Source organism: Macaca mulatta, chromosome 10 (genome assembly GCF_049350105.2).
Source record: "Macaca mulatta isolate MMU2019108-1 chromosome 10, T2T-MMU8v2.0, whole genome shotgun sequence".
Taxonomy (NCBI): domain Eukaryota; kingdom Metazoa; phylum Chordata; class Mammalia; order Primates; family Cercopithecidae; genus Macaca; species Macaca mulatta.
The window spans coordinates 38,707,501-38,715,000 of NC_133415.1; positions in this window are offsets into that span (position 1 = coordinate 38,707,501).

Sequence of the window (7,500 nt, forward strand, 5' to 3'; positions counted from 1 at the left end):
AAAGACAGAGCGAGACCCTGTCACAGACAGACAGACAGACAGACAGACAGACAGACAGGCACGCAGACAGGCAGGCAGGCAGGCAGGCAGGCAGGCAGGCGGGCAGGGAGACAACAGCTGTATTCTGTTCTTCTCGGGGTGGGAAGCAAAAAGAACAGCAGACGGCACTTCACGTTTCTGTTGTTGTTCTTGTTTTGGACGGAGTTTTCGCTCTTGTTGCCCACGCTGGAGTGCAATGGCCACCATCTCGAGGGATCCGCCTGCCCTCGGCCTCCCAAAGTGCGGGGATGACAGGCGTGAGCGTACCGCACCCGGCTCCCCCCCCCCCCCCAAATCCGCCCCCGAAACACCACCGCTTGTCTTCCGGACAGTTTTACGGCAGAGTGTTTGGCTGGCTTGCTGAAATTCATTCTACATAGAAATTTAGGATGTCAGCTTCTGGCCTCATGGACTCTGAGCTGAGGAGTCCCCTGGTCTGTCTATCACAGGACCGTACACGTAAGGAGTGGAAAAACCGCAATGTTCAAAATCAGTAATTTTGTGATCCAGAAATACGCGGATTCACCCAAAACACGGAAACTTTTACAAATTGTCTTAGTTAGTCCTGGTGTCTGTGTCAGTGATTCTTTTACGTTTGGACCTTGACCGAGAGAATTTCCAGTCGGTCTCTCGTCTCTCGTCTTCGGACAGAAGTTCCAGATGATCCGATGGCTGGGGTCTTAGGCTGTGTGCCCCCAGGGGCCCTGGTCGATTAGTTGTGGGGATCGCCTGGAAGGGCGCGGTGACCCACTGTGCTGTGGGGGCCTCCATCCTTCCCCCTCCCGCCTCCCCCTCCAGGCGATCCCAATTCATTCCGGGCTGACAGTCTCATTGGCAGACGTCGGGCATCACCTAGCGGCCACTGTTACTCTGAAAATGGAGGCCTCAACAGAGGAAGGAAGCTCAGGCCGCCTGCGCACAGCCTGGGGCAACTGTGTCTTCTCCACCGCCCCCGCCCCCACCTCCAAGCTCCCCCCTTCCTTGTTGCCTAGGAAATCGCCACTTTGACGACTGGGCCTGAGTGACCTTTGATCAGGCAGCATCAATCAATCAATCAATCAATGTAAATACAATACAATACGATACAATACAATTGTACGGGCGCGGTGGCTCACGCCTGTCATCCCAGCACTTTGGGAGGCCGAGGCTGGCAGATCACCTGAGGTCGGCAGTTCGAGACCAGACTGACCCACATGGAGAAACCCCGTCTCTACTGAAAATACAAAATTAGCCGGGCGTGGTGGCACATGCCTGTAATCCCAGCTACTCGGGAAGGGAAACGGAGGCAGGAGAATTGCTTGAACCTGGGAGGCGGAGGTCGCAGTGAGGCGAGATGGCGCCATTGCGCTCCAGTCTGAGCAACAAGAGCGAAAGTGCGTCTCCAAAAAAAAAAAAAAAAAAAAAAAAAAAACCAAGAAAACAAACCAAAAAGCAAGCAAGCAAGCAAGCAAGCAAGCAAACAAACAAACAAAAAACACCATTCTCTGTGAAGCTGCTTTGTCGTGTGTGTATTCGTCTCGCAGAGTTAAACCTTTCTTTTTACTCAGCAGGTTGGAAGGGTTTTTTTGTTGAATCTGTCTGTGTACATTTCGGAGACCCTTGTGTCGTATGGTGAAAAAATCTTATGTTTTCAGATAAAAACGAGAGAGAAGGTCTTCATGAAACAGCTTTGTGACGTGTGGATTCATCATACCGAGTTAAAACTGCCTTTGGATTCAGCAGTTTGGAAGCAGAATGGACATTTGGGAGCCCACTGGGGCCTGTTGTGAAAAACCGAGTATCCCCACCAGAGAAATAGAAAGAAGCTCTCTATGATACCGCTTTGTGATGTGTGGATTCATGGCACCGAATTACAACTAATTTTTGATTGAGGAGGTTTGAAGCACTCTTTCTGTAGAATCCGCGAGTATACCTTTGGGAGCCCACTGAGGCCTAGTGTGAAAAACCGAATATCCCCAAATAAAAACTAGAAAGAAGCTGTCTCTGAAACTGCTTTGTCGTGTGTGGATTCATCTCACAGAGTGAAACCTTTCTTTTGATATACCAGGTTGGAAGCGGCCCTTTTGTAGAATCTGCAAAAGGACATTTGGGAGCTATTCGAGGCCTAGGGTGAAAACCAGGAAACTGTAGATAAAAACTAACAAGAAGCTATCTGTAAAACTGCTTTTTAGCGATGTGTAGATTCCTCTTACTGAGTTAAACCTTTCTGTTGATTCAGCAGATTGGAAGCATTTTGTTGTTGTTGTTGTTGTTGTTGTTGTTGTTGTTGTTGTTGTAGTAGTAGTATTTTTTTCTTAATGTTTTTATTTTTTTTAAGACAGACTCTCACTCTGTCCCCCAGGCTGGAGTGCAGTGACACCATCTCGGCTCACTGCAACCTCTGCCTTCCAGTTGAAGGGATTCTCCTGCCTCAGCCTCCCAAGTAGTTGGGATCACAGGCACCCGCTACCAAGCCCGGCAAATTTTTTGTGTTCTTGGTAGAGATGGGGTTTCACCGTTTTGGCCAGGCTGGTCTCGAACTCCTGACCTCAGGTGATCCACCCGCCTCTGCCTCCCAAAATGCTGGGATGACAGGCGTGAGCCGCTGCACGCGGCCGATTGGAAGCAGTTCTTTGCAGAATCTTCGAAGGGACATTTGGGAGCCCTTTGTGGCTCCTGGTGAAAGTGAACATCCCCAGAGGAAAAGGAGAAAAACTGCTGCTGGTGAAACTGCTTTTTGACGTGTGGATTCACCTCGAACGGATAATTCTTTTGAACCAGGAGGTTGGAAACACGCTTTCCGTAGAATCTGTGAGGGGACATTTGGAAACCCATTGAGGCCTACGTTGGAAAGCAGACTATCCACAGATTAAAACCAGAGAGAGGCTATCTGTCACATTGATTTGTGATGCGTAGATTGATCTCTTAGCGATACACCATTCTTTGGATTCATCAGGTTAGAAACACTTTTTTTGGGCAGTCTCTCTGAATGGATTTTTGGGAGTCCCTTTAGGCCTATGGTGAATCACCTAATATTCCCAGATGAAAATTAGAAAGAATGTATTTGAGAAACTGCTTTGCGATGTGTGGACTCATCCTAAAGGGTTACACCTTTGTTTTGATTAGGCAGGTTGGAGACACTCTCTTTGTAGAGATTCGAAAGGGACATCTGGGAGCCCTTGAGGCCTACGTTGAAAAACTGAATATCCCCAGACAAAGACCAGAGAGAATATGTCATTGAAACGGCTTCGTGATGTCTGGGAGCTCTCTCTCTCTCTCTCTCTCTCTCTCTCTCTCCCCCCCCCCCCGCTTGTCTCTCTCCCTGTGTCTGTCTTCTGTCTTACTCTCTTTCTCTGCCTGTCCTTCTGTCTGTTGGTCTCTCTCTCTCTCTCTCTCTCTCTCTCTCTCTCTCTCCCCCCCCGTCTGTTTCTCTCTCTCTCTCTCTGTCTGTCTGTCTGTCTCTCTCTCTCTCTCTCTGTTTCTCACTGTCTCTCTCTGTCCGTCTCAAAAAAAAAGAAAAGGATAGATACATGCATGCATGCATACATACATACATACATACATACATACATACATGCATACGTGCATACGTACAATTAAAAATTAGAAATAAAATAAAAGGAATAACTAGGCCCGGCGCGGTGGCTCAAGCCTGTCATCCCAGCACTTTGGGACGCCGAGGGTGGTGGATCGCTGGATCACGAGGTGGTCAGACGAGCAGGGCCAGTATGGTGAAACCCCGTCCGTCTCTAGTCAAAATACCAAAAATTAGCCGGGCATGGTCGTGCGCCTCTGTAATCTCAGCTACTCGGGAGGCCGAGCTGAGGCAGGAGAATCACTTGAACCTGGGAGGCGGAGGTTGCAGTGAGCCGAGATCGCGCCACTGTACACCAGCCTGGGCGAGAGAGGGAGACAACCTCTCAAGCAATTAAAAATAAAAGTAAAAATGAAAGTAAAATTAAAAATTAAAAAAAAAAAAAGAAAAGGAAAATGAAATAATTAAAAAGTGAGTTTCCGGGAAGAGAGGGAAGAAAAAGAGAAAAGAAAAAAGAAAACAGTCCCACAGTGACATAAACACATGCCTCTCGCCTTTCGAGGCGTCAGTGATGCTACGAATGATGCGCAATTTTTTTTTTTAACTTCCTTTTATTTTATTATCATTTATTGTTTGACACGAGCCTCGGAGGCCCTCCCTCCCTCCGTCCCACTCCCTCCCTCCGTCCCACTCCCTCGTTGCCCACACAACTTCAGGAGACAGACCCTGGCTGGGCCAGATTGTTCTTCTCTTTGAGCAGTTGTTTCCCTGTCTTTCTTCGTGTCTTTAACCCGTGTGGACTCTTCTGCTCGGATTTCACAGATGGCAGCTCCACTTCAGGCCTTGTTGTTAGTGGGGGCTTTCCTGATTCTCCCCACATGTAGTGAAAGCAGGTAGATTCGCCTCGCCTCGCCTCGCCTCGCCTCGCGCCTCTCTCTCTCTCTCTCTCTCTCTCTCTCTCTCTCTCTCTGCTGCTTTCTTGCTTTTTCTTTCTGTCTCTTTCTCTCTTTCTGTCGTGCTTTCTTGCTGTCTTGTTTTCTTGCTTTCTTGCTTTGTCTTTCTTCCTGTCTTTCCTCTTTCTTTTTTTTTCTTTCTTCTCTCGTCTTTCTTTCTCGCTGTCTTTCTCCCTCTCTCTCTCTCTTTCTTCTTTCTTTCTTTCTGTCTTTCTTTCTCTCTCTCTTTCTTTCTTTCTTCCTTTCTTTCTTTCTTTCTTTCTTTCTTTCTCTCTCTCTCTCTCTCTCTCTCTTTCTTTCTTTCTTTCTTTCTTTCTTTCTTTCTTTCTTTCTTTCTTTCTTTCTTTCTTTCATTTTTTTTCTCTCTCTCTCCCCCAGCCTCTGAAAGTGCTGGGATCACAGGCGTCAGCCACCGCGCCTGGCCTATTTGCTTATGTTATGTTATCTTATTTTTTGTTTATTCATTTTTATCTGTTCATTCATGTGTATGCATATAAATTTTTTTCTATTTTAATGTAGTTTTATATGTTATACCTATATACAAATGGAAATACTTATATTAATATTTGTCTTCTCTTTTCTTCTCTTTTCTTTCTTTCTCTCCTTTAGGTTTTCCTTCCTTTCTTTCTTTCTCTGTTTCCTTCTTTATGTTTGCCTGCCTGCCTGCCTGCCTGCCTTTCCTCCCTCCCTCCCTCCCTCCCTCCCTCCCTCCCTCCCTCCTTCTCTGTCTGGATTCAGGAAGAGCCTACGCATTCTGTGTCTCCCTGTGTCCTCAACGACCCGCGACCGAGTCCTTGCTTGTTGTTTCTCCCACCGAGATGCCTCTCCGAACATCCACACGCCGTGGGTTGTCTTCTGACTGTGTCGCGGTCCATGCAGAGACAGGGTTTGGGGACCGTTTCTGTGGGGTTGGGGTACAGGGGCTGCGTTTTCGGCCTCGGGATAGCGTCTCTCGACTCACGGTTTCGGTTTTGCGGTCCGCGGGCCGGCCTGCCATCCGGATCTGTCTTGGTGACGTTCGCGACGGTTGTCGGACTCCATCTGGCGGCCGCTTTTATATCGTTCCCTTGGCTTCCGGAGCTGCGGTGGCAGCTGCCGAGGGAGGGGACCGTCCCCGCTGTGAGCTAGGCAGAGCTCCGGAAAGACCGCGGTCGTCAGCCGGGCTGTCCCGGTCGCGCCAGAGCTCTGGCGCGTCACTTGTGAGTCAGAGCTCAGGCGTGCAGGCTTATGTGGGGAGAGGTTGTCGCTGCGCTTTCGGGCCAGAGCCGGGTGTGGGGCTGCCGGGGTTGGTCGACCAGCACGCCGCGGCTCCCGAGGCCTGACCCGCGACCCGCGGGGACCCACCGGGCTTGGGGTGGGAGGCTGGGGACACCCTTCCCGGCCCGGTCGCGGGCCCGCGCGCATCCTGGCCGTCTGAGGCAGCGGCCGAATTTTTTCTGCAAGTCCCCGTGGGGAGCCGGGGACCGTCCTGCCTCGTCCCCCGGGTGCCGGGGAGCGGTCCCTCTGCCGTGACCTGTTGTTTGCAAGTCCCCGTGGGGAGTCGGAGAGCGCTCCCTGAGCGCGCGTGCGGCCCGAGAGGTCACACCTGGCCGGCCTTCGGTCCCTCGTGTGTCCCGGTCGTACGAGGGGACGGCCGGAAACGCTTCCGAGTCTCGCTCTGGAGACTCGGGCCGGCCCCTGCGTGGCACGGGTGGCCGGGAGGACGTCCCTGGCCCGGCGCTGCTCCGGCGTGTGTCCTGGGGTCGACCAGAGGGCCCTGGGTGCTCCGTGTCTGGCTGCGATGGTGGCGATTTTGGGGACAGATGCCCGTGTCGCGGGTTCCCTGGGCCGGCGGCGTGGTCGGTGACTCGACCTCCTGTCTCCTGGGGAGGTATATGTTTCACTCCGAGCCGGCATTTTGGGCCACCGGGTTATTGCTGACACGCTGTCCTCTGGCGACCTGTCGCTGGAGAGGTTGGGTCTCTTGGATGCGTCGCGGGTCTTCGGCCTCCCGGTGACCCGGCTAGCCGGCCCTGCTCGTGCTTGAGCCGCCTGCTGGGGCCCGTGTGCCCGGTCTCTCATGCATCCGAGCGTCCCAGCTCCCGGTGCCGCCTTGGGTCCGGGTCTCTGACCCACCTGGGGGCGGCGGGGAAGGTGGCGCGGGCTTACCCTGCCACCGTGCGCTCCCCGCTGCGGGCACCTGGGGCGGCCGAGACAACCCCACTCCCGCTGGCTCCGTGCCGTGCGTGTCAGGCATTCCTCGTCTCTGCCGGGTTGTCTGCCGCCCCTGTCCTGGAGCTGGGGATGGCCAGGCTGATCTGCTCGCTGGCCTCTGGGGAGGCTGTGGCTGGCTGGCCGACCCTGCTCCGGGGATGCTTTCCCTGATCGATGTGGTGATGTCACGCTCTCCCGGGCCGGGACCGAGCCGCGACGGGCGAGGGGCGGGCATTCGTGGTGAATGAGACCCGTTCTTCTCGTCCCGCCCGCGGGGTTTCCCCCGTCTCCCATCCCCGCCTGCGGGCGGTGCGTTGGGAGGCACTGGGGTGCGGAACCCGGCCCGACCTCGCTGTCCCGACCCCGCCGTCTGCCTCGTGGCGTCCGGCGTGGGTCAGCGGGGGTCCTCTGACGCAGCAGGCACTCCTCGCTTTCGCCTCTTGTGGTCGTCGCCTCGTGGGCCGCCCCCCTCCGCGGCGGTGGGGGTGCTGTCCCGCTGGCCCGCCGTGCTGCCCTCTCGGGTATTGCACGAGCGCTGGCTCCGCCTGGGCCTTTGCGGTGCTCCTGGAGCGCCCCGGGCTGTCTCTCAGGTGCCCGAGGCCGAGCGGTGGTGTGTCGCTCCCGCCCCCAGCGCCCCCTCCTCCGGTCGCCGCCATGGTGTCCGCGCGTGGGTCCTGAGGGAGCTCGTTGGCTGTGCGGGTCGAGGCGGTTGAGTGAGACGCGCCCCTCCCACGCGGGGAAGGGCGCCGCCTGGTCTGGCGAGCGCACGTCCCGTGCTCCCCTCTGGCGGGGGAGCGCGGG